At 40.7% G+C, this 26,841-nt stretch overlaps 1 long non-coding RNA gene across 1 annotated transcript; it reads left to right on the top strand.

The window, feature by feature from the left end:
* Window positions 1–1,593: 1,593 nt before the first annotated feature.
* LOC120401377 lies at window positions 1,594–24,773 on the top strand. Its single transcript, XR_005596417.1, has 3 exons — window positions 1,594–2,130; window positions 23,976–24,140; window positions 24,750–24,773. It is a non-coding gene; the product is annotated as an uncharacterized LOC120401377 (long non-coding RNA).
* The last annotated feature ends 2,068 nt before the right edge of the window (window positions 24,774–26,841 follow it).

Below are 26,841 nucleotides of genomic sequence, written 5' to 3' on the forward strand. Positions count from 1 at the left end.
GATTCTATGTATGTTTTAAGCCAGTGAATAAAAAATATCTCTTACTTTGTCAGGAATAGGTTTTTCCCTGTTTCCTTATTCCTTTTCTTCCCATTGCCCATATTTTTAAAAAAAGTCTCTAGACACAAACTCCTTTGCAATGATTATAATGTCATTTTCCTTATTTAAGATTACTGTCTGATTTGATTGCATTCATATATTTTAAATTGAAGATGTCCTCTAAGATCTGAATGCATTGGCTTGATGTGGCCCTCTAGAATACCCTCAAGAATTTGTTACTCATAAAGATTTTCCTACTGGAAGAATTAATAAAGTGTGAGCACCTGATGCATTACTAAATTTAGGCACTGTAACTGTCTGTATATGTGTAAAACTCTTACATTTCCTTTCCATCTTTAACTCCAGAATTTGCAAGATGGGTTATGTAGGCAATTACAGGCCAGGAGACCAGAAAGGAAGGCACCATCTTAAAATAAGAGTGAAATAATGCAGAACATTACCAGGTTCATAGTACCTGGATTCTGGAAGGTGTTTATTGGTGCTTTTCTATGTAAAGCATGCCAGAGTGATAAATGTATAATAATAACCATAAAATTTAGCACTCACACAGTGCTTTTCATCTGTAACTCCTAAGACCTTTACAAAGGCAAATAAACACCATGATTGCAGGTTTATTGGTGGAATGAAGGTGGAGAAGGTCATAGAGCAAATCTGTGTTTCTGCTTTTTGATATAGCTCCTGTCACTGTGGTATCCAAGAGCAATGTATGACTAAAGAGCACATAATTCCAGTGGGGAGAAACCAAACTGTTTTTCTGTGTTCTTTAAGGGCAGAGACAAAGTATGGGACTTTGTGTATGCAGAATGTTTTCAGGGCATCAGTTCTGGAAGGCTTTATCAAAAATGTGATCTGATCACCAGATTTGATCTCTTATGGTAAGCAGTTTTATAATTTTAGATATACCAATCTCATAGAACTGGAAGAGACCTTGAAAGGTCATCTAGGCCAGCCCCTGCCTTCACTAGCAGGACCAATTTTTTTCCCCAGATCCCTAAGTGGCCTCTTTAAGGATTGAACTCACAACCCTGGGTTTAGGAGGCCAATGTTCAAACCACTGAGCTATCCCTTCTCCACAACCAAGGTCCTTGACAAAGCCTGGGTCTGTCCACCTACAGCATCCAAGTGGAATGTAGTTGTCTTGGGTAGTAGGGGCTTAGTGGAGGATAAAACAATCTCTGGTAATTAAATCCCCATCCATTCAGTGTGGATCAGAACCATGACTTTGATTTCTGTTCTAAAGTGAATGGGAGTCAGTGCAGTCCACAAAGCATAAATACAATGTTTGCACTTTAACATTTGTCAATTTCAGAGTACAGGATCTATTGAATGGCTTGTTGTGAAATGAGTTCATTGTTTCTACTTAAATTCCTGTTTATGTGTAATATGCCTTTAAGAGGGTGGCTTGCCTATGAGCTGGAAAGCCTGGGGCTAAGCCAGCCCTGATTCCAAGATAAGCCCCACCTGAGCAGAATCAGGTGATTCCCAATATAAAAGGTAGTAGGAAGCTGTAGGGAAGGTTTGGTTGGGAGAAGGTGGAGATTGCCAGAGGCAGAAACCTTGGTAGTAAACTGGAGGAAGTCTAGACACCTGCAGCTAGCTCTGTAGATACACTGCAGAGAGTGAGAAAGGTCCTGCAGGGCCTTGAGTTTGCTAGAGAAAAGTGAAAGAAGCAGGAGAGAGTGAGGAAAGCTCTTTAGGTAGGGTAAGCTGGGAAAGACTACAAAAGCCTACCTGGAAATGCCTGGGGAAAAGGACAAATTTCAGGCAGGGGCTATAGAGAAGCAGACAGACTTTCAGGGAGAAGGGGGCTCTGCCCAGTTGAAACTGGGGTGAAGATCATGAGAGTTTGTGGTCTGTTTTCAAATTTTCTATTTTTTGTGGTATTTTGGGCTACTAGGAAAGAGACTGAAGTAGGTTTGGAGCTGGGTGGCCCAGTATGTACCCAGTGGACTAAATAAAAGGGACTCCTTGTAGGGATTGTCTGATCTATATTTGAAGTGGGAGTTATTACAAGGCCCTGAAGAGTGGTGGACACAGAGAAAGGTACCTCTAGGAACAAAGGGGTGTTCAGTAAGTAGCCACTGTGTTATAATGCTCATAAACATATCTAGACATGTCATCACAAAACCTATCATCATAATGAGAAACTCTGTTGGCAGTCCTAACTTGGCAGTAATTTGAATCGTTATGGACAGTAGGCTTGTCATGAGAGTGCTGGCTCATTTTAAGGGGGATCTGAGCTTACGTGACATGTGACAAGCTAATTTAAGGGTAATGAGCCATTTAGGCTATTAACTGAATGATCAGCAGCTGAGCCTACTAAGAGACCACCAGGGCTCGGTGACAGGGAGCAGCTCCCAATGCAGCACTAGCATTATTACTGCCTCCTGTTAGCCTCTCCAAATCCACAGGTTTCCTAAGCTCCAAGAAAGAGAGCTGGGGGCACCCCCTGAACTTGGGCAATCTTCTTCAGGGGAAGCTGATTGAACTAAATAAACTGGACCCCAGGAGAAAGGGAATATTGTTGAAAGACTCTGGCTGTGAGTGACTTATTCCCAAACCCTGAAGGTGCTGAGGGCTGCATAAGGCTACAAAAAGACATGCTCTGGGACAGTTCTCCTCTGACAGGAAAACTGAGGCAAGGAGTGCCTGCAACAGCACACTTGGCCAGCAGGGAGCAGTAGAGGGTAGCATGACTCTCACCTGTAGAAGTAGAGTAGTGTGTGAGAGGTTCTATTGCTCATTCCATATAACTTTTTTGCATAAAGAGAAGACTTCAGTCTCCACAACTCTCAGTACAATTGTCAAAACAATCTCTCTTTAAGTAGCTTGAATTTTTGGAGTATTCTTTGTATTAATTTTGACAAGAAATACAGCAGATGATACGATCAATATAATGTCTACATAGGATTTAATTTATGATTCTACTTATTGAATTCTAAGACAATACTCTAGTTCCTATTCTCTGCCTACCAATCTGAAATTGCATTAATGCACCCCTGAATTTTTTTCTCCTGTAATCATAATTGAAGTTGTCTGTGCCATTACTGATTCAGTGGAAGATAATACTGGAAGTTATGTGGATGCTGTTAGGAAGAAGATCCTGGATTCATATGTTATGAATTAGCTGCATTTATTTGAAAGGAGGGAGGACTTTGTGGGATGAGGGGGGCAGTAATAGTTCTAAGGTTTGAAGGAGATGTTATATTGATTTGAAAGGCAGAAACCATTACCAAGGCTGGGGAAAGGATAGAGGAATTTGAGGTCAATCACTGTAGGTACTGGCTCTCTCATATTCATTATGTAATTATTAATTACTGACAAGTTAAAATGCTCCACAAGATTTACTAAACCATTCAAACTCACTAGTCACTCAAAGTAGGGTTGGAAATAAGCTGAGAACAAACTCTCTCTCTCTCTAGTGGCTGTGGTTTCTTGTACTTATGCCTTCAGTGTGGTCAGAAAAACTGTTTTTGTATTTTTTTTAAACATCTGGAACCAAAAGCTATTAGAGGTACAAACTCTTTTTTTTTTTTAAGTTGAACTTCAGTAAAAGTTTGGTCTGAGTTAAACATGAAATACGTTCACAAAACAAGTAGAAAAGTTTTTGTGTCCCCAGGTGTGGTTCTCTCCTCTAGCAAAGGCTATGAGGTGGGGTTCTTATTGTTTTCCCCACGATGCTTTGCTTTCCCAAATCTCAGAGGGGTGGCCACACTGCCATTCAAAACTCTGAGATTCCTTTCTCAGCATTTCCTAGAGAGGAATAGATAAGGGACTCCAGCTGGAGGCTTCTCACTCCAAAATCTGTGATGAAAGGAATTATCTGCACGATTGGCTATTGCCTCTTCTCTGCTAGGCTACAGAGGGGTAGCTGTGTTAGTCTGTATCATCAGAAACAACAAGGAAACCTTTTGGCATCATATAGACTAACAAATTTATTTGGGCATAAGCTTTCGTGGGCTATAGCCCACTTCATCAGATGCATGAAGTGGAAAATGCAGTAGGCAGCACATGAGAAGATGGGAGTTGCCTTACTGAGTGTGTGTGTGGGGGGGGGGGTCAGTGCTAACATGGCCAATTCAATTAGGGTGGATGTGGCCCATTTCCTGATGGTGTGGCTGATGTGATTAGGTCCTATGATGGTGTCCCTTGAATAGATATGCGGACAGAGTTGGCAACTACATCAGCCACACCATCAGGGGCTCGTTCACCTGCACATCTACCAATGTGATATATGCCATCATGTGCCAGCAATGCCCCTCTGCCATGTACATTGGACAAACTGGAGAGTCTCTACGCAAACGAATAAATGAACACAAATCAGACATCAAGAATTGTAACATTCAAAAACCAATAGGAGAACACTTCAGTCTCCCTGGATACTTAATAACAGATTTAAAAGTGACAATTCTTCAACAACAAAAATTCAAAAACAGACTTCTATGAAACTGCAGAACTGGAATTAATTTGCAAACTTGACACCATCAAATTAGGCCTGAATAAAGACTGGGAGTGGGTGGGTCATTACAAAAAATATTTTCCTTCTGTTGATATTCACCCCTTCTTGTCAACTGTTGGGAATGAGCAACGTCCACCCTAATTGAATTGGCCTCGTTAGCACTGACCCTCCACTCGGTAAGGCAACTCCCATCTTTTCATGTGCTTTGTATTTATACCTGTCTACTGTATTTTCCACTCCATGCATCTGATGAAGTGGGTTATAGCCCACAAAAGCTTATGCCCAAATAAATGTGTTAGTCTCTAAGGTACCACAAGGACTCCTTGTTGTTTCTGCTAGGCTAGCCACCCTTCCACTGGCTGAACAATTCTTGCAGACTGTGTCCTACTTCAAGCTCCTCCTGCTTCAAGCTCATATAGCCACTGAAATGGGCAGTGCTATGAAAAGCAATCTAGTCCCTGAGAAGGACTTTGTGCTCAGTGCATCTGCAGAGGGTTACCTGAAAAGTGCTAGTAAAGGAGGAACAGTACTGCAGAGGCATCACCTCTTCCCTGCACCTGTGCAAAGGTGTGGGAGTCGGGGAAGGGAGCCAGGATATTACTAAGGGATTACTGCACTATAAACAGGCATGCCCTAGAGAATCTAATTTTATTTACATTCCAAATGCCCACACCTTTTATTTAGAATTTATCTCCAAAATACATTCTTTTCTAAATTATGCAAGGCTGGAAAGACTATCTTGCCATCTTCTCAAAATTGTTTACTTGAAGGATGTCATGTCCCATATACATTAACTTAAGGTTTAAAATGGAGCAGGTTAGAATTGCAAGCCCATAGTTAAAGGGCTCCCTCATAGCTACCTTATATGGATTCCCCTCCACCGAAATTGCACTTCTGCTATTGATCTGATCTTCTAATTGAAAAATGTAGACCACTGACTCTACTTTCATTTTGTTTCTAAAAACCGTGGCAAAAAACTTTCCTTACCTCTTCTGGACAGGAGAAATATAGAGTGCTGGTTAAGTTAATGTTTTTAGTACCTCAGTGGGGGGAAAAAAAACTGTTTGAAAAACTGCCAAGCAGAGGACCTCCACTGTTTCAAGGCAGATTATTAGGTTAAAAATAAGATACCATCAACTGTGTTCCCTGACTCCACTACTATAATTGTATATGTGATACTGCCTTTTCTTAGTATAGTTCCATACCATTAATAGAGGGCATCATCCTTTTACATGTCCTTTATTTTTGAGGTAGCATTGAAGGGGGAAATCCTAAATTAGGATTACGTCCACAGAAAAAGAACAGTAACAATGACAAATATCATGGGGAAGGGCTTGTAAACGGTAACAATATTAAAAATGTAACATGTTTTTATAAAGGTCTTACGTTCCCATCAGGTCATGGGGTTCAAATATTTTATGATGAACTCTTTTGCATAAATAGGGGCCTGGGACCTTTTGATTAATGCTCTGCAGGGCATTACCATGCAAAAGAGCTGGACTCAATTTATGTGACTTGTCCTTTCCTCCTTTTCAGCAGAGCCTCATAGGGACCAAACTGCCTCAATATGCTTTGCTTTGCAATGAGCAATCTGGCCAATCAAAGGTTGGTGTTAATGAGCTCTAAAAAAAGAATCCTGTTTGGTTCTCTAGCAGTGCTGAATATTAAGGTTAAGCATATAAAAGAGGAGTTATTTATATAGAGATTTCAAAGGGGGGAAATGACCTAGTTTTGTACAGTCCTACTTGAAATGACTTTGTCCGAAAGATATTAATTTGTACTTCGGTGTTTGTTTCTCCAAAAGAGAAGGTTTCATTGTGGCATTTGTTTGTGTTGTACAATCCATTTCTAAGACGATCCATCTCAGTGGATTGTCACACTTGAGTTGGTGCTCCTAGCATGTGACCATGCTAAAACTCCTGTGGCTCAGAAGTTCTGAGCCATTAGACGCTTAGAGAGGGTATCTCAAGCATTTCTTCGTTCAGCGACTTAGCTGGACCTTAAGCAGTCCAAGTTCAGTTCTTTGCTTGAATCAAATGGATGAGGGAGCTTCCTGTAGTGCTTCAGAGGGCAATCATCCCAGTTCATAGAGATGCTGTCTAGCATTTCAGCATCTTCACCCATATCTTCTCTGTCTTTCCACTATTTATGCTATGGCCTTGTTGTTGGTTGTTGTTGTTTTAAAGTATCTGTTATGTTTTTCTTCCTTCAGCCAAGCAAGTCTTCATTAGGGCAGCCATTACTTCTTCGCCAATGCCTTTAGAACTGTATCCCCTGTACTCTTGCTTTCCTTGGAGCATTCAAGATGTCAGTCATCTGAATTGTCAGTGCACTGTCTTTATAGACATTACTTCTTGAAGCAGTGGGTCTTGATACATCATTGAGATGCTAGCACTTTTTTCTTGATTTTTCAATTGGTTTATAATTTGGCTGTACTCTCATCCTATTATAGGTTGAAAGGAACTAAGATCAGAACACTGTGGGGTTGGGGGGAGCAGGGTTAAGGTAATAGTATCCACTGCTATATGGATCCTCTGGCCTTTCCACACATTGTGTGTGTGTTCGGATTCAAAGGATTATTCTAGCCCATGACGAATGCCTCTGTATTTGCTATGTGGTATGGGAGAAAAGATTTGTTGCTCCTGGGATTTCCATGAAGCTAAACAATAATGTGTTGCTTGAAGTTGTCAATAAATATTCTACTGTCATCTTCCAGCATCAGTTTATCATTTTTTATCATGATTCAAATATGTATTCAGGTAGCATAGCCTGGCCTCAAGTCAAAACTGTGCATGTTTTAGGCTAATATGTATGGTTTCTGCAGCAGGACTAATAGAGTGGAAAGGCTTGTGCAAGCATAGGATTGTTAATAACTGATTTATTAACTAATCAGTTGATAAACCCAATATAGTTAAATTGGTGCACCCCCCCCCTATGTGGACCTAACTGTAGTGGCAAAAAGGTGCTAATATCAGTATAATTATTTTGTAAATTTGTAGAAATAGTGAAGGTCCTCAGCTGGTGTGTATTGTCATAGCTCAATTGAGTACAGTAGAGCTAACACAATATACAACAATTTACACGAGCCGAGGATTTGCCCCATAAACTATACTGATATAAGCACCTGTATGCTGGGATACTCATGTCCACTACCTGCATCCGCACTACTGGTTTCTAAACCAATATAGTTGAATCGGTACAAAAACTGTGTAGAGAAGCCCAAAGCTGTTCTATTCTAGATTCACATCACCTGACGCTTGAAAACAGTAAGGTGACCAATGTGGGGTGGGAGGGGAGATGACTTTATCCTGTAGTATGAAGATAAAATGAAACTGTTTTAAAAGAACTAATTGAGTTATTCATTTTCTGCATATGTGGTAATGTAAACTATAACAGTGATTTGATTTGTCAGCTGAATAAAGCCATTGAAAGCAAAATTTTGTGTGCAAGAGGTTACACGTTCCCTAATTTTCCATTGGGTGTCAAATAACCCTCCCTAGATTAGACTATGTTTACATGATTATAACTGTTTTTGCACTATGCTGTGACTAAACTGGTTGTGCACTAACCAAGTTGAGCTTACTTAAGCCACTTTTTAGTTATTACTGTTGGGACTAAAAACAACACAGATATATGTAAATACTTTTTTTTTCTAATTGTTGCACTCTTCATTGTTTCAAAATAGGAAGGAAGAAATTCAAAGCAATCCAGAACCAATGTTTCTTTACAAAATAATTTTGGTTTTTTTCACATGTATTTTACATTGAATATAAACTAATATATCAGTGTAAACTGAAACTTATATGTAAGGGAGAAGTATTTCTGGGTTATATGTCTCCCAAAAAAACACCTAATAATTTGATTGTCTAAAAGGACTAATTATGATTAACCTGTAGCATTATATGCAGTACAAAGAGGCAAAATTCCCAGAGATGCTGCTAACATATTACTTCATAGTCAAAATGAAAAGTTTTTAAAACTTAAACTAAAAGAACAAGGGGGTTTTGTGTTTTTTGGGGGGGAGGGAGTGGAGAAAGCAAATGGATGAGAGAGCCATATACACTGATAATTTGTTGATCTCTCCATTTTAATTATTTTTTAATTATACTAGCTCAGAAAATACTCAGATACTTTGTTAAGAAGACATTAGGAGGAGAAATAATTCTCTTGTCTGTCCTGTTCTACAAGTAAAATTGTAAATAAGTTGAACTGCATATAGTTTAAATCTAAAACAGTATTTTTCTGTGGTATAATTCATGTATAGCATTTTGTGTTATTACAAAATATTAAAGGAAACAGTGTGCCTACTCGCTAAAGCACAGGTCTGGAAAACAGAAGATACGGTTCTAATCCCTCCTCAGGCACTGACTTGTGTGATGTGAGACAAAAGTCACTTAACTTTGTTTCCTAGCTTCTCTAGTATAAGTTGGCAATGTACTGAAGACTTCAGTGTAGATAAACCTAATTTACAGCAACTGAAGATCTGGCCCTTTTTAACTAAGTTCCACTCATCTAAAAAGAGAAAAGATAATATAATACCTATCTCATAGAAGTGATGTCAGTCTTAGCAAGTTGTCTTTTGTGAGCATTCTGAGATTCTCATTTGGAAGGTATGTGTAATTGCTGAGTTATTTCTGAATAATGCAAATATATCCTATGAGAAAGGTCTGTGTAAAATGAGGGATCCCGTTGTCAGTCCAAGTCCACAAACTCAATCAGCATCTCATTTTGCTCAGAACTACTCCCGCAATTTTTGAAACAATCTAATCATCTAGTCCTGACAACTTGATTGGTTGCATCCATTGTGACGCTTCCTGTGGGGTACCAGTGTTGAGACACCTTGCTACATCTGCCCTCAGCATGAGGGAAGCCATGTCTGTGCCTTCTGAGAGTCAGCACCCCAACTCCACCAGCCATGGGCTGCACCAGCACTCTTCTCTTTTTCTCCCAGAGCCCATGGTTACTCTACAGGCTAGTAATTGGCACACACCAACCCTCAAGCCCTTCCACTGTCTCTCTGGAGTGTCCAGTCCCTGGTCCACTGAACACTCACAGTATTTATAGGTTTGCGACTTCCAAAGAAACAGGAAACCCCAGCTTACTGATTCCACCTCATATCACTGCTCCACTTAACACAAAACACTTAAATAAACTTATACCTGATCTCCCTATAAAAGTATATAACAAAGCACAGAGATTCAAAGTAGTAGCACGTAGATATATTGGGAAAAAATGGTTGCATATAAAATTAAAATCATCACACATTCCAGAGCCTAGACTTAATTAACAAGATATTCTCACGTCTCATTGTAGAATATTGCTCACCCAAAATCCTTGCAGCAGTTTACCACCTCGCTGGCTGTGATCTTCCTTTCATGCACTGCTTTTATTAACCTGTAGAGTAACAGTGGGGTCTGGGAGAAAGAGGGCCTGCAAGGTCTAGAGGAAAATGATTGTGCTACCTGTCACTCGTGGAGTTGGGGAGCTGACCAAACTTGTATGTGGTGCACAAACAAGGCTTCCTCACATTAAGGGCAGGTGATAGCAAGGTGCCTCACAACCCTGGGCACCACAGAAAATGTCACATCCATACAATTTAGCATCTTGTTCCATCTTCTGTGCCTTGGCTAGTAAAGTGAATGGATTGATGATAGCTGATGTCAGTGCCTAGCTAGAATTAATTTTCAGGTCTGTAACAATGGGTCAAAGGCTATACAAGAAACAAAATGAAGGACATCCCTCTCCCAAAGAGCATATAATCTAAGGCCCTATTCATGACAGTATTCTTGTTCAGCAAAGCAATTAAGCTTATGCTTAAAGTTAAGCATGGGCTTCTATGCTCTCCTGAATTGGTGCCTAATAAAATTTCAGAAAGATATTGTCTACTACTGTCAATAAACCACATGCAGCTGAAGAACCTTGACTAGAACATTGGTCTTACACCACCAGAATCCCAGGTCTCTCTGTCTCGTCAGCTAAAGGAATCATCTCCCTGTGCTGGGAGCTAGAGAAGGACTCTCATGTTATCATCTGCAGCGCTCAACCTTTTTCCAATTAAAGAAAAAAAAATCCTACTGATGTGGACACAGTGGTGAAATGAGGACAGACTCGTATATGAATTTTAAGTGGCAAGCCACAATTTTTATTAAACTTAAACATGGGGATGGGTGCTACCCATCCATCACCTATACTCTCCAACCCCAGGCATTTAATTGGATCAAGGGTGGAGGTTCCAGGCTTCTACCATATAACCCGTAACTCCGGGTAGGTTTTCCTCAGCATATGCCCCCCAGGACTCAGCTCACTCTGAATCCTTACACCTCTCCTCTCCCTGCCCTGTGAGAGGGGCAGGGGTGGGGACCTAAGTCCCTAAGGGCTGCAAGGTCCATCACCACCATCCCAGGTTTTTTACCTCTGGGCACCTTTCATATTATCCTTTTAACCACATTGGAAACCAGTTGCAAATTGCAATGAAGTAACAAGTCAGCCAAGTACCTCTGTTAGGTGCCAAGTGGATTGCTACTTAACCTACTGTGGCTTGAAGGTGCTGTGAGGAAGGGGAAAACTCCCTGTTCTCTGCCAATTTTCCCAGGATAGAAGAATTTCCTTCCTGATGCCCAGAGGTGATTGGCTAGACCTGCAGCTACTGTCAGTTTGGATTCCCATTCCTAGTTCAGGATGGAGCTGCAGGAATAGAGCTGAAACAGGATACATGCCCCCGCCCCGGGTTAAATCCTGGGAACTGAGGAATGCTGGCCATTGGGTGCTAGAGCCTCCCTGGGTGCGGAGAGGAGGGGGAGCTACTCGGTGTCCCTCACTTAGTCTCAACAGCAAGGATGGGAGACACTATCCCTTTTCACTGCAGGCCCACTCAAGTTCCCCCACTCACTGAGGTGGGTGGGAGGCATTTCTCTTCGAAGTTAAGACTTAGATTGATATCCAAACATTATCTGGCTTTCTCATAATACCGCAGCATATATGATCTAGACCTAATGGCTACATTTAAGGTCACTGAAACATGGATTATGGTGAATTTGAAAGGAGTTCTGACTTCTAACATCTCTTGAAGTTCCCTTACTAAAATATGTTTGAGTAAAGTACTGTGAATGCCAACGTAAATGTTACCTTTCACACTTTTGATCCAAGTCTACCAAACTGTTAATAGGCAGTAAGTACAGTGAGTAAAATAGAGTTCAACGTTTTTCTGTCAGCTGTCAAAATGTTCTCAGAGGCTTTGACTTTTCATAAAATGGGGACCTATTGGAGATAATGTAATACTGACAGTGATGAGTCCTGAATGGTTACATAAATGAATTTGACCTCATTTTTTTCATGTTGTACAGTACTTGTCAGCTAGACTTGCACATATTTTATTCATATGCTCATGATTCTTATATTTATCAAAATGATAAGGCCAGCTTGTTGCTTTAGCACTTACTGGTGTTGGTTACTCTTTTATTTCTACCAACCAATTTCAGAGTTTTCATACTTGACTACTGTGAAAATTTCATAAACAAGTATTTTACAGTAAAGAACAAGAAAGCTATACTTGAACAGTAATTGGCTATAAAAGTTTAATTTGACAAGTATACCTTTATTGTCAATATGCATTGTATTTAGTGGGGTTGAGAGAAGACTTGGATTGGTCAGGGTATTGATGCAGACAGAACAATATGAATTCTACCTACACACTGGTATTGCTGCAGACAGAACAATATGAATTCTACTAACACATTGGTTCTTGAAATAAAAGTTAATTTGAGTGTGTTTACTAATACTTTGCAAGCACTGCGAAATGCATTTAGAAGAATATATCCACATTCTGTGTAATATGCTTTCAGTTGTTCCAACATGTAATAATGTTGGGATTAGTGCATCTTAACAAGAATAAATCCCCTCAGATTTTCTTTTACTTTTTCAAATAATTCACTTTCATTACATCAGCATTGTTGTAGTCTGAAACATTAGTGTATGGATTAGTGGTGCAACTATGATAACATTAAGGTGTCCAGTGTAACAAATTGGTTAACAAACTACCATAACAAAAGAAAACAGATACAATAAAAGCTAAAAAAGCAACACCAAACTGTTGAAAATGAACAGGTTATGAAAAGTTTGTTGGTGTATTGGTAACTAGGTGGAAGTGCTGAGTTCAAGAACAATTTGGTATCTGGTCTCATATTTTCAAAGCTGACTAGGAGAATTATCCGTACACAGCCACTGATTTCAATGGAGTTGTGTGGTTAAATTCCCTAGTCAGCTTTGAGAAGCTCAGTGCTAGGCCTCAGGCAGAAAAATGTTTTTAAATAGGAATAGTAGCTAAAAGTACGTACACACACACCCTTCCTAAAATGTCACAAGTTTAAGAAAGCACACATAGTGTTGTTTCCCTGTAGGCTCCCTCTGCATAATAAGCCTGAATGGTCCCCTTACACTTAGGGTGAAAAGGATGATTAATTACAGTACACCCATTGCACTGACTAGAATCTTATTGGCATGGCAGCCAAAAGAAGATAACATATTGACTGAAACTGCAGATATATGATCTCACTGTGAATATGATTGTTTGTACTGTGCATGGAGAGAGCTTGGTGATTGTGTCAGGTTAGAGAAGACAAAGTTCGGGAGCATGGGAGGCCTGTAGAATAGCTCTTTCATAGACCATTGAGGGTTTTCCAGCCTAAAATCTGATTGCCTAAAAGGAATGAGGGCCCCAAAACAAGCACTACAGTAGTAATACATTTGACATGCTGATCCCACAAAATTGCATCATCACAAAATTGTCTTGCCACAGTTTTCTAGTAGCAAACATGCCGCTGACTCTGTCAATAACATTCTGTCATTTGTAACTTCATTATCATCTGCAATGGAAATTTCTGTAGAATGAATACAGCTACCACTGCCTAAGAAAGAGAAGAAATTGTTCAGTGGGCAAATGCAATCAGCAGGCTGCTTCAAGTGACTAGTGCATCATTGATTTCCCCTTCTACTAAGTACCTGCTGCACATTCATTTTCTAGAAAGTCTTAATAGCACTGGGGAATTTGGAAACTAACCACAATATTGGTGCAGTTGGATGGCTGATTATTTCATTGTAATGAACTAATATTTTGTTATTACAGTTTGCTTGTTTGGTGCATAGCTCACTCAAAGCCTTCCCTCAGCTCCCATCACTGAATATGTTGTCTTACGAGCACTCCAACTTCCTAATAATCTGAAGAGAAAGAGATTAAGCCAGAAATCTGAATTCACATTCCTTCATGGCAGCACAAAGCATTATCAACAGGGCATCAAGTTGGCCTGGTAAAGCAAAACTTGTGCATTTTGTTCCTTAAGGATTTTTTTTCTTTAAAATGTAGAAGTCCAGTTACAGTGAACAGAAGGCTTTTGCGAGCAAACCCAAATGAATAAAAGCATCATGAGTGAGATTTGTTATGATCTATATTTTATTGCCAGGTAATCTCATAAATTGTTGTTGCTTACAAAACACTATACAGATATGCAGCACTTTACAAAACACATAGGCCCAGATTCTTTGCTGCATCCAGTTTATGCAGGGTACAGATGAAAGCAGGAACCATCAGGAAGGCAGGTACTGCTCTCTGATTCTCTGCCTGTTCCTTGGCAAAAGGACACTTCAATTTATGCCGCTGTTTTTGGTTCCCAACAGGTATTCCATGAGCTGGGGATTGGTGGAGTACTTTGTTTTCTGATCAGTACCTGGGCCTGCACTGCCCCGAATCTACATCTACTGATGGCTCTTTGTTGCTGGGATATAGCCAGCTACAGGTTCAGGACCTGACCCTGCTTTCTTTGCAGCATTTGAGTGGTGCAATGGGAGCAGAACAGGGCAGAGAATCAACTCAATAATTTGGACAGGTCTATCTGTCCAAATGTAATTGGACAGATACAGTTTAAATGAAGGATGAGAGAAAAGGGTGGCAGCAAACAGACCATATTGATTAGCAATGGAAAATTAACTGATTTTTTCCCTTTTTTTTAAATTCAGACAAGTGCAAATGGTCATGTAATAAGTCTGTTTATGTACACTAGCTATTTTCACATTATATTCTTTGGTATTATGATGAAAATTACAGGCCAAATTCTCTGCTGGAGTAAATGAGTTCAGCTCAAATGAAAATCTCATTTACCTCAAAACTGAGACCAATCAAAAAAAGAACAGAAATGAAAGATTTTTGATTGTGGCTGGTAGTTGTCAAGTTTTTGTGTGTAGTAGTATCATTTATTTAACATTTGTTTATATCATAAGTCTATATAATATTATACAGAGAGGCCAGAATTTTATATATATTTATGTGCCTAAAGATGGAGATAGGTACCTAATGGGGTTTTCAAAAGCCTAAGGTGCCTAAGAAATGCTGAAAATCCCACTATGGGCCTATCTGCATCTCTAGGTACCTAAAAATCTTTATTTATCTGGGCCCATGGTCTCCACTCCAAGAATTTTACTATCAATAGCTAAAAGAGATAGAAACCTTGGAAAAGGCAGTAATGTAATAGATGTGTGTGATTTGCCACTGTCCTCTGCTGGATGGAATGTCATATTTTTCAAGTCTGAGTGATTTACTGTTACTATTAATTATTTCCGTTGTAGTAGCAGCTAAGGGTTCATACCCTTGGTTCTGCTACAGAGCTCAAACCTAACTTAAATGGTCATCGGGCAATTCCTATGCTGTGGGGAAACACTCCAACGTTACAGAGCTGCTGACCTAGCAGTTTCTATCTACCTCCTTCCCAGATCCTGGGGGGTGGTGTATGTCTGGGGTGTTCCGATGCCCCACTGATTCCCACCTTATGGAACAACCCCTTGTCATTGTGGGCAGCTGATGTAATGTATAACAACTGCCCCCAAATGATTATGCTGGGGGACCAGAATGGTGCACAGTAGCCCCAAGATTAGGGAGGAGTAAAGAGGGCAGAAAATCACAGTTTTCTCTGTCAAATCTCCCACTAAGCTGCACTGAGTGGAAATGACTGGAGCCAAGGATCTGTCATAAAATCTGTAGCGCTGAGGATGAAACACTTATATTCCTATAGTTAAATATTCTATTCTGCCTAATGTGGTAAAGGCTTGTTTTGTAGCGAAAGACACAGGTTCTACTTCCAATGTCTTATGTGTGCAGTATTGCTGGCAACTGTAATATCAGTAAGTACAGCTTATGATCCATATACAGTATCTGTTATAGTACCACATGTGCCTATTTGGGCCCTGATTTGTGGGACTATTCATGTGCTTAAAGTTACACCTACATCTTACTGAATTGTGGCTTTAATTCCAAGTAGCTCAGACTTCGGAGTTTGATAGGATCAAGGAAATGAAAAGTTGGATGCCATCCATCCTCAGACCATGGTATTTTGTCTATATATGTCAGTACATACCTTTTGAATTTCAGATCCTTGAAATACTTAGCCTTAGTGGAGTAAGTCAAGAAAGAAATTGCAGATTTTTTTTTCCTTTCATTCATTTTCAGAACCTCCCTGCGATTTTAGTATAGTATTTCCTTCCAAATGTATGTGTTTTTACGTGTTATTTCTGCCACAAAGATTGCTTTTTATTCCAAGTTTCCAACAGTGCATGGATAACCACTGTCCTGCTACTCTTTTGTTATTTTTTTAAAGAAAAAGCTTATAATTGGTTACATTATGTGTGTAAATGTAATCATGCACTAACCCATGAAAGCTCATGCTCCGATATGTCTGTTAGTCTATAAGGTGCCACAGGACTCTTTGCTGCTTTTACAGATCCAGACTAACATGGCTACCCCTCTAAGGCCTGGTCTACACTACGTGTATAAACCGATTTTAGCAGCGTTAAACCGATTTAACGCCGCACCCGTCCACACTACGAGGCCCTTTATATCGATATAAAGGGCTCTTTAAACCAGTTTCTGTACTCCTCCCCGACGAGAGGAGTAGCGCTGAAATCGGTATTACCATATCGGATTAGGGTTAGTGTGGCCGCAAATCGATGGTATTGGCCTCCGGGTGGTATCCCACAGTGCACCATTGTGACCGCTCTGGACAGCAATCTGAACTCGGATGCAGTGGCCAGGTAGACAGGAAAAGCCCCGCAAACTTTTGAATTTCATTTCCTGCTTGCCCAGCGTGGAGAGCTCATCAGCACAGGTGACCACGCAGAGCTCATCAGCAAAGGTAACAATGCAGTCTCCTGAGAATCAAAAAAGAGCTCCAGCATGGACTGCACAGGAGGTACTGGATCTGATCGCTGTATGGGGAGAGGATTCAATGCTAACAGAACTGCGTTCCAAAAGACGAAATGAAAAAGTATTTGAAAAAATTTCCAAGGCTATGATGGAAAAAGGCCACAGCAGGGACTCAGTGCAGTGCAGAGTGAAAGTTAAGGAGCTCAGACAAGCCTACCAGAAAACCAAAGAAGCAAACGGAAGGTCCGGTGCAGGGCCAAAAACATGCCGCTTCTACGCTGAGCTGCATGCAGTTTTAGGGGGCTGTGCCACAACTATCCCTGTCTGTGGATTCCGAGGTGGGGGTTGTAATCTCAGCCATGGCTGAGGATTCTGCAGACGGGGAAGATGACGATGAAGAGGAGGACGACCTTGCAGAGAGCACACAGCACTCCGTTAGCCCCAACAGCCAGGAGCTTTTTCTGACCCAGACGGAATTACCCTCCCAGCCCTCCCAAGCCACTATCCCAGACAATGAAGCCATGGAAGGGACCTCTGGTGAGTGTACCTTTGTAAATATAAAACATGGTTTAAAAACAAGTGTTTTTTAATGATTGATTTGCCCTGAGGACTTGGGATGCATTCGCGGCCAGTAAAGTTACTTAGAAAAGTTTAACATGTCTGGGATTGAGCAGAAATCCTCCAGGGACATCTCCATGAAGCGCTCCTGGAGGTACTCCAAAAGCATTTGCAGAAGGTTTCTGGGCAAGGCAGCCTTGTTCCGTCCACCATGGTAGGACACTTTACCACGCCATGCATGTAGCAAGTAATCGGGTATCATTGCATGACAAAGCATAGCTGCGTATGGTCCCGGTGATTGCTGGCATTCAAGAAACACCCGTTCTTTATCTCGCTGTGTTATCCTCAGCAGAGTGATATCGTTCAGGGTAACCTGGTTGAAAATCAGGAATTTAATTAAGGAGACAGAGATGAGAGATGGCCATTTTCCTACTGGGCTTGTGGCCTGCTGCTTAAAAGAAATCCTTCCTTGCACATAGCCAAGCGGGGGGAGGGGAGGAGTGAAATAGCGATGAGCTTTTTTGCGTTTGGCTAGCAGGGATCTTCCCTGCTACCAGCCACACGGTGGGGGGGGGAGGAAGGGGGGTGATTAGCAGTGAGCTTTCATGATACCAGCCATGCGGTGGGGGGAGCGGTAAAGCACTGTATATATGAAGGCTGCAGAAGCCGAAAGACAGTGGCTTACCATGGCCGCATGCAAGCTGAATTCTGATGCCCGGACCAGGGTCTGTGAGATCTGTAAGACCAGAGCCACAGGTACTCAATATTAAGATGCAAAATGCGACCTTGTAGTGAAATCACATGTGCTATGTAAGGTGAATAGTGTTCACTGTGAAAGAGTATAACCATTGTTCTATAAAATGTATCTTTTTAAATACTTCTCTCCCTTTTTTCCCTTCTTCATGCAGCTGCAAATTTTTCAAGCCTCCCTACTCCATCCCAAAGGCTAGCTCAGATAAGGCGGAGGAAAAAGAAGACACGAGATGAAATGTTCTCGGGTATCATGGAAGTAACCCGCAAGGAAAGAGCTCATCTGAATGAGTGGAAAGAGGAAAGATGCCAGTGAGCGTGAGGACAGGAGGGACACTCGAGATGAGAGGTGGCGGCAGGATGATCAGCGGTGGCGGGATGCAACTCTGGGGCTGCTGCATGCTCCGGCGTCTGGTGGAGCTTCAGGAACGGCAGCAGGATCACAGAGTGCTGCTGCAGCCCCTGTATAACCAACGTCATCCCTGACCATGTTCCACATCCTCCTCACCCAGATGTGTAAGAACACGTGGGGGGAGGCTCCATGCGCCCGCCCACTCCACCCCTGTGGACAGCCCAACCAAAAGGCTGTCATTACTGTGAAATTTTTTTAGTGGCCTTTTCCTTCCCTCCTATCCTCCTCCCAAACCACACCCGGGCTACCTTCTCAGTTCTCTCCCTCTTTTTATAATGAATTAATAAAGAATACATGATTTTTAAACGATAGTGACTTTATTTCCTTAAGCAAGCTGTAATCGAAGGGGGAGGGTGGGTTGCTTACAGGGAATGAGTCAATCAAGGAGTGGGGTTCATCAAAGGGAAACAAACACAGCAGTCACACCCTACCCTGGCCAGTGATGAAGCTCGTTTTCAAAGCTTCTCTGATGCGCACCGCTTCCTGGTGTGCTCTTCTAATCACCCTGGTGTCTGGCTGCGCGTAATCAGTGGCCAGGTGATTTGCCTCAGCCTCCCACCCCACCATAAAGGTCTCCCCCTTACTCTCACAGAGATTGTGGAGAACACAGCAAGCAGCAATAACAAAGGGGACATTGGTTTGGCTGAGGTCTGAGTGAGTCAGTAATGTGCGCCAGCGCGCCTTTAAACGGCCAAAGGCACATTCTACCACCATTCTGCATTTGCTCAGCCTGTAGTTGAACAGCTCCTGACCACTGTCCAGGCTGCCTGTGTATGGCTTCATAAGCCATGGCATCAAGGGGTAGGCTGGGTCCCCCAGGATAATGACAGGCATTTCAACATCCCCAACTGTTATTTTCTGGTCTGGGAAGTAATTCCCTTGCTGCAGCCGTTTAAACAGAGCAGTGCTTCTGAAGACGCGAGCGTCATGAACCCTTCCCGGCCATCCCACGTGGATGTTGGTGAAACGTCTCTTGTGATCCACCAGTGCCTGCAGCACCATTGAAAAGTACCCCTTGCGGTTTACGTACTGGGTGCCCTGGTGCTCTGGTGCCAAGATAGGGATATGGGTTCCACTATCGCCCCCCTCCCCACAGTTAGGGAATCCCATTGCAGCAAAGCCATCCACTATGGACTGCACATTTCCCAGAGTCACAACCTTTCGTAGCAGCAGCTTAATGATTGCTTTGGCTACTTGCATCACAGCAGCCCCCACAGTAGATTTTCCAACTCCAAATTGATTCCCTACTGACCGGTAGCTGTCTGGCGTTGCAAGCTTCCAGAGGGCTATTGCCACTCGCTTCTCCACTGTGAGGGCTGCTCTCATCTTGGTATTCTGGCATTTCAGGGCAGGGGAAAGCAAGTCACAAAGTTCCATGAAAGTGCCCTTATGCATGCGAAAGTTTCGCAGCCACTGCAAATCGTCCCACACCTGCAAAACTATGCGGTCCCACAGTCTGTGCTTGTTTCCCAGGCCCAAAATCAGCGTTCAATGGCTAGAACCTGCCCCAGTACCATCAGGATCTCCAAAGCACAGGGGCCCGTGGTTTGAGAGAATTCTGTGTCCATGTCCTCATCACTCTCATCGCCGCACTGCCATAGCCGCTGCCTCCTCGCCTGGCTTTGCAGGTCCTGGTTCAGCATAGACTGCACGAGAATGCGCAAGGTGTTTAAAACATCCACGATTGCGTATTGAGCTGAGCAGGGTCCATGCTTGCTGTGCTATGGCGTCTGCACAGTTCACCCAGGAAAAAACACGCAAAACAGTTGTCTGCTGCTTTCACGGAGGGAAGGGTGAGGCTGTACCCAGAACCACCCGCGACAATGATTTTTGCCCCATCAGGCACTGGTACCTCAACCCAGAATTCCAAGGGGTGGGGGAGACTGCAGGAACTATGGGATAGCTACCCACAGTGCAACGCTCCAGAAATCGATGCTAGCCTCGGACCACGGATGCACACCGCCGAATTAAGGTGCGTTGTGTGGCTGCGTGCACTCGACTTTATACAATCTGTTTTACAAAACCGGTTTCTGTAAAATTGGAATAATCCTGTAGTGTAGACATACCCTGAGACTTTCTTGAGTTTATCCACAGCAACTATCACTATTAACTGATGTAGTTACAATATCAGATACGGTCAGTCATTTTTGGTGGGCAACATACTGCAATTAAGATTGGCTTTTTCCAGACCACATGTAAGAGATTTTACTATTATTTAACATATCCCTTAGGGCTGGATCTATAGATATCAGTTTAATAATAGACAGCAGTTCCACAAGATGTGTCCTTAGAATGATGGTGTTTTCTCTGCTTGTAGATGATTTACAATTTTGCTTACAATATCCTACCATCAAAAAGTATGCTGATAACATTCTCATTTATCGTTATAACAGATCTCAAGGGTCATTACCAAGTTTGCTTGAAATACATTGTCACTGCATTAAAACTGATTTGTAAAAGCTTTAAGAAGAATAAATGATGCTTGTGAGGCTGCAGATGGTTTAGCAAAAATCTAGTATTTGTATTTTCTGGACTTTCATTTTGATAACTTTCCTCCATGTTGTTGTTGGGCTGACTTCAAACTCCAGGTACAGAAAGCTGTTTGTGTGTATAAAACCTATTGCAGATAAAACATGATGTGAATGAAATACTGTGCCAGTTACTAATTAAAGATTTAATCACTAAAGTGCTTTTAGTTTGCCTTTGCTACTACTGCCAAACCCAACCCTATTGAAACTGAACTGCTAGCCACTGGAAAGTACAGAAGATAATTCAAACATAATTGTATCATATACAGTCTAAGGCAAGAATACTTGCACTTGTTTATTAGAGATTATAAATATATAAAATGTATATGAATGAAATGTTAAGATTCACAGTTAAAATCCCAAAGTCAGGAAATGAAAAAGTTAAGGTTCAAACAACATTTCACACCTCCTCCTCCATTTCACACATCCTGAAACATGCAACATTTCATGCTTTTGTCATTTCTGCTATGGTCCTGTTTAAAATACATGGTTAGAATTTTTTAACAATTTGAAAAATTTACTACTTTCATATTTCAGTATATCCAAAAGGGCTGACAGGGTTTTACTTAAACTTACCAAAATATACCTTTTCAAAGAAAGACCAAGTATGGAAAATATTAACCTGAAAGGTAAATATTTTGGAAAGTTTTTTTTAATTATAACTGTTTAATAACATAATAACTACATTTGTATTTCCCTCTCCAACAAGGACACCCACTTTTAGACTTCCGGCTCCCCAACCACCACCTCTCTTTGACAGAGACCTGCCTCTCTCTCCCCCTCCTGAAATCAGGGTATTTCCAGGCTGCACAGATCCCTGTCTACACTGAGTTCTCCGGCAAGTGAGATTGCCTAAATAGGCCTGCTCAGGTTTCTCCTCAGAGTTATAAACAGCATAATTGCACCCAGTTTTAAGGTACCACACAACCCCTTCTAAGCAAGCACATTTGTTCTTAACGTAAAAGCTTTACAGAAACAACATATTAAAATAATAAAAGAACATGCATGCATGCTAATAAGCTTACCAAAGATCACCACAACTTCAAAAAGGGTTATGGCAGGAGTCAGTCCTTTAAACCCTTTTTATCCTTCATGATATAGTCTACACAGAGCCCCGCTATAGAAGACCACCTAGCAGTGTCTTCCTGGAAAAGGTGAGCTCGGCTAGCTAAACATTTTCTTCTTGACTGTATAGATACGTGTCCTTTTGTTCTTGTGAAGATCCTTCAGCCCTTTCCCAAAGGAATTTCTTTCTCTCTCATTTTTATGTCTCATACCCAATAGTTCTAACTGGTTTTGGCCCCCATCTTTTAGGAATGTCTCCCTTCCTATCTTCCTTCAGTTACAGTGTGACTCATTCATTTTCATGGTTTTCCATTGAAAAAGATTTATACGGCCATCACTGGCTTTGTTCTCCTGAGAAGCCTAGTACAAAGTGGCAGAGGATAATGTCTAGGCAGGTTTCATGAGTCCTCCCTATGAGCAGTTTACCTAAGAACACAAGTGAAATGTATTCATACAAAAAGTGTATAAAAGTTCTGAAGAATAACCACACTGTTATTAGTCGTATGGCTAGATATAGCCATCTGTCTCACATACTTTTCTATGGTGTTAGTTAACTACAGTAAATATTTGCTTACAAAAATCCTACCTAACCCAGATGGCTTCTTTGTTCCTCATTTGTAAGGCTGGAGATGAATTTGGACTGTGTTCCAGCAGCATCGCTGGAATGGGCTTTCTAAAGCAGCAGGAAGAAACTCTACCTAACCCCAATTAGTTTTGTTTTGTATAGTCTGGGTGATACTCTTATTCCACTACACAATAAAGACAATTAATGTCAGAAGAAAAAATAGCAAATGATAAGTGTTCATAATCAAAGTTTTCTTTTGTGATTTTTTTTATTTAAAAAAGCTAAGGGAGCATTTCAAGTTAGTGTTATGTGGATTTTGTATGTGCAAACTTTATTTTTCATCAACATGAAACAGTTCTGAGATTTACACAAATTTTCATGTATTCTCTTACAGCAGCAAGACTGAATATCTATTTTTTCTTTCCAAAATACATCTATTACTTCTGTCAATCTGTCCCCCATTTCTGGATAATTAAAAGAAAAATTGACAGTATGATTAAGAGATGGTTAACCCGTGTGAAGCTTGATATTTTGTGAGCTCCATATACTGTTCTTTGGATTTGCAAAACGAGTTAAATTTAATTTGTCATTATTTATAACAATAATGTCCAAGGGCCCCAATCAGGATCAAGACCTTTATTGCTGGACATGTTACATCATGTGCAAACATGCTGTAAAAGACACTCCATACCCCAAAGAGATTATACACTAAATAGAAACTTTAATTTCATGTAATTTAAAGCCATGTAAAAGGTGATGAATTAAAAAAAATGCTTCTAGCTAATGTTAAGTTGTGCTATATTCTAGAGATAGAGGAACACCACCAAAAAGCTAGATGCAACTAGTTGGCCATGTACATACTGCCCAAAGATTATGGAGTTTGAGTCATGATTTCAAACCCATGATTTTAAAGTGGCTTTAAAATTAGGAAAATCTAGTTCTCTCATCCCTAAATATAATAAAGCATATATGTAGTCTCTATAGGAACTTTGTTGTAGAGGAGGTCTGAAGTGCAGCTATGTTAAAATGTCTATAAAATAACATATCTACAGGTAATGAAATTGGCATTATAATTCTATAGAAATTGTGCCTTTTAAGCACTGTCTATAGGTCCCACTCATAACTCTCTCATTTCTGCTTTTTACCGGGGGCCAATGGCAGAGCATAGTGTTTTCTCCAGAACCTTCAGCTTGAATGCTGCAAGTTAAATAACTTGACCAGGATGTATGTCCCATAAGTAATATAGTATTTCATTTTCAAAACACAAACATGAATCACAAATATTTACCATGTAAATAGTAAATGCTCATATACTATCCTTAGCTGAATGAGTTGCATTTCATTTTTTGTATATTATATCATATTAATATATTTTTTCTTGTTATTCATTCCAGACACCGCACTGTTTTTTCCATCCTTCAATGGGAACTCTTATTTAGAACTGCCTTCTGTAACATCTGTATCAAAGATCCAGGTTGCATTGGGGCAGGAACCAAACAGAATTACAACTATATACTTGACAGTGAAAACAACTGCTTTAAATGGAACTATCCTTTACAGTGAGTACCAGTTATACTTGAACCCGCAGTAGCAGTTTAATCTCCTTCAGCTCTTATTAACTTCAGTGTAGATCCAGCTGGTGTATCCTATTCAGTGATAGAATTACTCATTAAAATGCAGTAGAATCCTTTTGGTTTTTTACTCCATGATGCATTACCAAATTGGGGCCATAGTTCTTCCTGTTATTCTGAAAAGTTCTTTAATTTATGACTCATTCAGCGGAACATAACTTACAAGTGAAAACGCCGCTCATGACAAGGAAGAACACAGCAAACGTATGACTCCAATAATATACTGTTATAGCTATAAAATACAAATGCTGTGGACATTTCAAATAATTTATTATGGGGTGGCAGCTTCTTCACAGTTGGGTTGAGACTTACTTCCCATAATAAGTCTGATCTTGGTCCCAGTGTCATTAACTCTTGCAAAGTTATAATAAATTCTACAATGTTGTGGTATTTCAGAAGGTTGCTTGTGATTTCATATTACTGCATATCTGCCAGCAGCCCCCCAAAGGCTATTGTTCCAGTCTGTATGGATGGACTTGCTGTCAGAGAAGGGCATTGTTCATTACCTCCTTTGGTGTCTCATTTTCTCCTTTGCAGTTTTGTGTGTGCAGTAAGGTGGAGTGAGCTGCTGAGGCCTTCCACCAGACAAGAGGAGAGAGGGGCTGCCTCCTCAATTCCTTTTGTGCATTTTGTGTATTTAGGGTGGACCTGTACATACACACAAAGGGGAATGGGGATAAAAAAAAAATCAGAAGGTCTAAAAGCAGCTATGATATTTGTCATCTTACACTCCTTAAACTCTATTCATATCCATGGTTGTTAGGAATTTTCACTTTAAAAAAAAAACTTGTTGGGAAAGGATTCCTTAGTCCACGCTCTTTTGACCAAGAATTTGGAGCAGGGTACCTTGTGGATACTCTCCCTTTGCTACAATTTCTTTGGGGTTGGCCTACATACAGAACTTGTACTGGTTTCACTTAAATCATTTTGGTTAAACTGGTACAACTTTTGTGTGGACTCTTTTATCTGTCTAAAACTAGTTATACTAGTTTAGCTGAATATATAAATTTACAGGCACAAGCTAAACCAATATAAGTCAGGTTTAAACTTATAGAAGAACCTCCAAATGGCCACAGACAAAAGTGGCTCTGGTTTCATTAAATTGGCATAAAATAACATCTTTATGTTGGTACAACTCTGTGTTTAGACTAAGCCTTAGAGCCTGGAGGCTGTTTTTTCCCTCTCTGGGACATTCTATGTGGAAATTCTGAAACAGTGTAAGACTCAAGTGATCTAATTTAAAACAAGATTTATTAAGAATGGAAAGAATCAGATTGAAAGAAAAGAAATATTTTGCATAACATACCTATTCATATACTTTCATTAAAGTTACAGACCTGAGGCCTGGCCTATGCACGAAGTTGCACCAACGTAACTAAAGCTGTGACTTTAAAACAATTGTTAATTTTGGTGCAACTTTGTGTGTGGACGCTCATATCAATTTAAACCTGGCTTAAAGGGCTTTATTATACAGAGTGTTATTTTTGATTAACTATACTTGACTAACTCCATGTGTGAACATGCTTATTCTGGAATAAAGGTGCCTTAGTTGTGTTTACCTTAATCTGCTTTCCAAGATTTAGCTTTCCCCCGTAAATTTACTGTGGCAATCTCAACAGATTTAACCAGTTTTAAACAGATAAGTTTAAACAAGTATTTGTATCACTTTAACTAAATCAGTTTAACTAAGCCAGTGAAAATATATGCATAGATAATGCCTTATGTTTCTAGTTAGCAATTTGTCCCATTCTGTCCTCTGACCCAGCCTATCAGAGACTTATCTGTCTGTCTTTTGTGAGGAGACAGCGTGTCTGACGCACTGCCTGTGGCTTCAAGACATTTTTGCCTCAACATTTCAACTATATAATTCTGTGATCATTCAGATTTTAAAGGTATTAGGTGTTTGTTATAAAATCAGGCAATCCCTCCCATGAAGGTATTTACAAAGATGTTCTCTCTGAGGATGTTATCACCATTTCATATTACATGTCCATTGTACATACACAAAGGCATTCACTATTACAATCTGTCTCATCAGGTAAACAGGTTTGAGGGGTGCTGTTTTCCCTCTTGTAAACTTTATTTTTCCATATGTTCCTTTTAAAGATAGATCTACCAAGATCTAGGGCTTGTCTGTTCCACCGCTTGAAGTATGAGGGTATAAAGAAAATGCGCACCAAAGTCATATGTTGTTATTCCCCCATGTGGACACTGCGGCTGCAAATTAAAAGGTTCCTAGTTTTCATTAAAAAGTCCACTTTAAACAAGACTCAGTTAATGTGAACTAGGAACCCTTTAGTTTGCAATCGCATCATCCACATAGAGGAGTTACGGTGGAACACTTTTATTTGTGCCTCTGTAGTCTGAACAATGGGCAATGTAGACAAACCTTAGCACTCCTTTGCAATTCTCCACACTCTGTGGCTGTCAGTTGCTGGAAGAAATCTTTTTTGAATCATAGAAGATTAGGGTTGGAAGAGACCTCAGGAGGTCATCTAGTCCAATCCCCTGCTCAAGACAGGACCAACATGAACTAAATCATCCCAGCCAGGGCTTTGTCAAGCCAGGCCTTAAAAACCTCTAAGGATGGAGATTCCACCACCTCCCTAGGTAGCCCATTCCAGTGTTT

The sequence above is a fragment of the Mauremys reevesii genome, linkage group 3 (assembly GCF_016161935.1).
Source record: "Mauremys reevesii isolate NIE-2019 linkage group 3, ASM1616193v1, whole genome shotgun sequence".
Lineage (NCBI taxonomy): Eukaryota > Metazoa > Chordata > Testudines > Geoemydidae > Mauremys > Mauremys reevesii.